The 6000-nt window shown below is 48.8% G+C and overlaps 1 protein-coding gene across 2 annotated transcripts in view; it reads right to left on the minus strand.

Moving 5' to 3' along the window:
* LOC142295784 (uncharacterized) overlaps positions 1-4611 on the minus strand; it is a 33844-nt gene extending 29233 nt beyond the window's left edge. Inside the window, exon 1 of one of the 2 annotated variants that reach the window (XM_075338875.1) lies at positions 4539-4611. The gene's annotated coding sequence lies outside the window, so the exon portion shown is untranslated. Of the gene's footprint in view, positions 1-4535 lie in introns of both variants that reach the window. The other variant, XM_075338876.1, reaches the window with a different exon arrangement.
* Positions 4612-6000: the final 1389 nt, after the last annotated feature.

The raw sequence follows: 6000 nt of genomic DNA on the forward strand, positions 1-6000 counted from the left end.
TGCCTTACGATACCATAACCATGTACCATAACAACAACCATGCCCTCACCAATGCAGTTACTCTGGAGATCCACTTAACAACCAACACATGGACAAGTGCTTGTGGCCAGGGATGCTACATTTCCCTGATGGTACACTGGGTGAACGTTGTGGAGGCAAAGACCGAGTTGGACCCCAGGACGACACACGTGTTATTGATGTAGAGGATTTGGGGTTTCCTCTACCTCCTACACCAGTTTCTGAACACCCTCCTTCATCTCCGAACTGTCATTTCTGTGCACATCATCCATATTAGCCAAAAGCTGGAAGCATTGCAGCAATGCCTCGATGAAGTGACAACAAGCTTTGCTGAAAGTAATTTATTTAGGTGACAAACCACACACTGCCAAGAAGTTGTTGAAAGATATAACTGTGATGCCCTGGCCTATCAGGATGTCACAGGGTATTGTGCAATCTGCCCTTCTGTGGAATATCCACCTCCTCCTTGGTTACGGGTCCCTAACAATTGGCGTTGCCAAGAACAGCTAATCAAATTCCTAGGAACACTCTGCACCACACCCACCAGACACTTGGGTGGTTGTTTAAGGGGGGGTTAGGAGTGTTAGGAGCAGTTCAGAGTAGTGTTGGAGGAGAGAGAGAGAGGAGGTCAGGAACTACTAGGTGGCAGACGTTGGCCTGGGCCTGGTAGGAATTTGACTCCGGTCACAGGGGATCATGACAAGGGGCACGAACTGTCAAGGAGGACAGCCAGCGGCCTTGTGCCATGACTGGACAGGGGCCAGGAACGACGGGGTAGGTGGACCCTAGGTCAGGGAGTAGCTTCAGGTGTCCTGACAATTTACTCGACGACGACGGAGCCTTCAAGATCCGTTCTCCACCCACTCCATAATCGGGGTACTAGCGCAACGAGGGGGATAGGACTTTCCACTACATGGTCCAGGAAATCCCAAGCATGAACCCTGAGAGCAAGCTCCTCCGGTTAGCCACACTGGGGAGCGGGACCCGACTAGTTTCAGACTAAAGGGACCAACTAGAAGACAAGGTGCCAAGGCAAAGGTCACAGACTAATAGTCAACACCAACGGGGATGGGACCCAGGCGTGCTCCCCCCAAGCGGCAGCGGTGTCCAGAACTCTGGTTTAGTACAGTTGTCTGTGTCAGTGTTATTGGATTGAGTGAGTATGCAAGTGACCCTTACCTCCCCAACGGCACATCCCAACCACCATCACAGAGTCCCGGGGTATCCCCCCTACCCGTGGAGGGGTTAAACACCTGGCTGCCCACACCTTCGCCACCGGGTACTCCCCATCGCAGCAGTGGTACTCCATCTTACCACGCACCACGGGTGGCGTCACAAACTTACCACACCTTCCCCTGTATATACCCCCCTTTGTTCGAGGTGCCGTACGACCCCCCCGGGTCCGGAGCCCACTCGAGCCACTGCGGATCCGGATCCAAGCAGCCCGGTTGATGACGTGGGGGGCGGCACATAACAAACAAAATAGATTTGTCGCTCCCGCTGAACCTACAACCAGGCATGGTCATGTGTGATTATGGCCATAACCTGGTGGCAGCTCTGAAGCTTGGCAATCTTGCACATGCACTATGCCTGACACACATGCTTAACTTAGTGGTTCAGTACTTTCTGAAAACCTATCCAGCTACTTGTGTAGGTACGCCATGTGTGCTTATTTCCGCAGTAACAGTGGCCATTGGTCTGTCAGTGCTGCAGCAGCCCTTACAAATGCCAGTTCACCACCTGGTGTGCGACATGACCACGCACTGGAACTCTACGTTAAACAGCAGCAAAATCTGAAAGGCTAGAATCCCTGCCTACATGTCTCTAATACACTATCCCTACTCCAGCAGCTAGCCCTACACTAAATGCAGCTAACAGGTATTATTAAAGAATAGAAAACATTCGAATTTGCCCTGAAAAGGATTTTTAGGTTAACCTACGTCTGTACGGCTAGAATCTCTACCTACATGTCTCTAATACACTATTCCTTCTCTAGCAGCTTGCCCTACACGACTCAAGCATGATGCCCCAGGACAAGGCAGTCGAGCACATACTCTCTCATCGCTAATAAAAAGGAATAAACAATTGTAAAGCTATGTTTTCTTTGATGGGTTTGTTTCTAAACCAAAACTATTTTCAATGTGGCTTTTGAAGGTACAAATAATGTACAAAAAATGTAGTAGATGTCACCTGCAGTCCTATGTAACACCACAGATAACACAGTGATATCTCTGAGTACAGATATGTAGTAGATGTCACCTGCAGTCCTATGTAACACCACAGATAACACAGTGATATCTCTGAGTACAGATAATGTAGTAGATGTCACCTGCAGTCCTATGTAACACCACATATAACACAGTGATATCTCTGAGTACAAATAATGTAGTAGATGTCACCTGCAGTCCTATGTAACACCACAGATAACACAGTGATATCTCTGTGTACAGATAATGTAGTAGATGTCACCTGCAGTCCTATGTAACACCACAGATAACACAGTGATATCTCTCTGAGTACAGATAATGTAGTAGATGTCACCTGCAGTCCTATGTAACACCACAGATAACACAGTGATATATCTGAGTACAGATAATGTAGTAGATGTCACCTGCAGTCCTATGTAACACCACAGATAATACAGTGATATCTCTCTGAGTACAGATAATGTAGTAGATGTCACCTGCAGTCCTATGTAACACCACAGATAACACAGTGATATCTCTGAGTACAGATAATGTAGTAGATGTCACCTGCAGTCCTACGTAACACCACAGATAACACAGTGATATCTCTGAGTACAGATAATGTAGTAGATGTCACCTGCAGTCCTATGTAACACCACAGATAACACAGTGATATCTCTGAGTACAGATAATGTAGTAGATGTCACCTGCAGTCCTATGTAACACCACAGATAACACAGTGATATCTCTGAGTATAGATAATGTAGTAGATGTCACCTGCAGTCCTATGTAACACCACAGATAACACAGTGATATCTCTGAGTACAGATAATGTAGTAGATGTCACCTGCAGTCCTATGTAACACCACAGATAACACAGTGATATCTCTGAGTATAGATAATGTAGTAGATGTCACCTGCAGTCCTATGTAACACCACAGATAACACAGTGATATCTCTGAGTACAGATAATGTAGTAGATGTCACCTGCAGTCCTATGTAACACCACAGATAACACAGTTATATCTCTGAGTACAGATAATGTAGTAGATGTCAGCTGCAGTCCTATGTAACACCACAGATAACACAGTGATATCTCTCTGAGTACAGATAATGTAGTAGATGTCTCCTGCAGTCCTATGTAACACCACAGATAACACAGTGATATCTCTCTGAGTACAGATAATGTAGTAGATGTCACCTGCAGTCCTATGTAACACCACAGATAACACAGTGACATCTCTCTGAGTACAGATAATGTAGTAGATGTCACCTGCAGTCCTATGTAACACCACAGATAACACAGTGAAATCTCTCTGAGTACAGATAATGCAGTAGATGTCACCTGCAGTCCTATGTAACACCACAGATAACAGTGATATCTCTGAGTACAGATAATGTAGTAGATGTCACCTGCAGTCCTATGTAACACCACAGATAACAGTGATATCTCTGAGTACAGATAATGTAGTAGATGTCACCTGCAGTCCTATGTAACACCACAGATAACACAGTGATATCTCTCTGCGTACAGATAATGTAGTAAATGTCACCTGCAGTCCTATGTAACACCACAGATAACACAGTGATATCTCTCTGAGTACAGATAATGTAGTAAATGTCACCTGCAGTCCTATGTAACACCACAGATAACAGTGATATCTCTGAGTACAGATAATGTAGTAGATGTCACCTGCAGTCCTATGTAACACCACAGATAACACAGTGATATCTCTGAGTACAGATAATGTAGTAGATGTCACCTGCAGTCCTATGTAACACCACAGATTACAGTGATATCTCTGAGTACAGATAATGTAGTAGATGTCACCTGCAGTCCTATGTAACACCACAGATAACACAGCGATATCTCTCTGAGTACAGATAATGTAGTAGATGTCACCTGCAGTCCTATGTAACACCACAGATAACACAGTGATATCTCTGAGTACAGATAATGTAGTAGATGTCACCTGCAGTCCTATGTAACACCACAGATAACACAGTGATATCTCTGAGTACAGATAATGTAGTAGATGTCACCTGCAGTCCTATGTAACACCACAGATAACACAGTGATGTCTCTCTGAGTACAGATAATGTAGTAAATGTCACCTGCAGTCCTATGTAACACCACAGATAACAAACTATAAGTCTTTTAGTACTAATTATTACATGCTGTAGTGTTACATGGGACCTCAGGTGGCTTTTACATTATATGTTACATAGGACTGACTCTGGGTCTACAGCATTTTGTTATTTAATTGTTATGAATGTAAATATTGAATAATTCTCTAGAGCATGAATATTGTAGCTATGGAATGTATACTCCACCTCTGATGTCTGGTGTTGGGGGTTGTTGGAGGATTGTCACTGTCTTCGCTCAGGTTTGGAGTTTCTGGTGACTGCTGTATTTATATCTGTGTCGGGGGGAGGGGGGAGCACTTATTTCTTGGTAAGTGACTCTTGCGAAACTGTAACATTTTCTTATCAGATTTGCTGTGAGCTGAAGAATGTTTGATAACAGATGAGTAATTGTGTTCTCACTAATTGTTGGAGGTTCCTGGTGCCTATCCCAGAACCTGCCATCACCTGCTGACACCTCCAGTCCCGACACCTCCCGACACCTCCAGTCCTGACACCTCCCGACACCTCCCGACACCTCCAGTCCTGACACCTCCCGACATCTCCCGACACCTCCAGTCCCGACACCTCCCGACACCTCCAGTCCCGACACCTCTAGTCCCGACACCTCCAGTCCCGACACCTCCAGTCCCGACACCTCCCGACACCTCCAGTCCCGACACATCCCGACACCTCCCGTCCCGACACCTCCCGACACCTCCCGTCCCGACACCTCCCGACAACTCCAGTCCCGACACCTCCCGACACCTCCCGTCCTGACACCTCCCGACACCTCCCATCCCGACACCTGGTGCCTATCCCAGAACCTGCCGTCACGTGCTGACACCTCCAGTCCCGACACCTCCCGACACCTCCAGTCCTGACACCTCCCGACATCTCCCGACACCTCCAGTCCCGACACCTCCCGACACCTCCAGCCCGACACCTCTAGTCCCGACACCTCCAGTCCCAACACCTCCAGTCCCGACACCTCCCGACACCTCCCGTCCCGACACCTCCCGACACCTCCCGTCCCGACACCTCCCGTCCCGACACCTCCAGTCCCGACACCTCTCGACACCTCCAGTCCCGACACCTCCCCGACACCTCCTGTCCCGACACCTCCCGACACCTCCCGTCCCAACACCTCCCGACACCTCCAGTCCCGACACCTCCAGTCCCGACACCTCCCGTCCCGACACCTCCCGACACCTCCCGTCCCGACACCTCCCGACACCTCCAGTCCCGACACCTCTCGACACCTCCAGTCCCGAGACTTCCCGACACCTCCCGTCCTGACACTTCCCGACACCTCCCGTCCCGACATCTCCCGACACCTCCCGTCCCGACACCTCCCGACACCTCCAGTCCCGACACCTCCCGTTCCGACATCTCCCGACACCTCCAGTCCCAACACCTCCCGACACCTCCCGACACCTCCAGTCCCGACACCTCCCGACACCTCCTGTCCCAACACCTCCCGTCCCGACACCTCCCGACACTTCCTGTCCCAACACCTCCCGTCCCGACACCTCCCGACTCCTCCCGTCCTGACACCTCCAGTCCCGACACCTCCCAACACCTCCTGACACCTCCCGACACCTGCTGAAGCTTCTACCAGGGAACCCAGGAAATATAGGGTGATTACAGCTACTGGCAAAATAAAATGGAC

Source organism: Anomaloglossus baeobatrachus, chromosome 3 (assembly GCF_048569485.1).
Source record: "Anomaloglossus baeobatrachus isolate aAnoBae1 chromosome 3, aAnoBae1.hap1, whole genome shotgun sequence".
Taxonomy (NCBI): Eukaryota; Metazoa; Chordata; class Amphibia; order Anura; family Aromobatidae; genus Anomaloglossus; species Anomaloglossus baeobatrachus.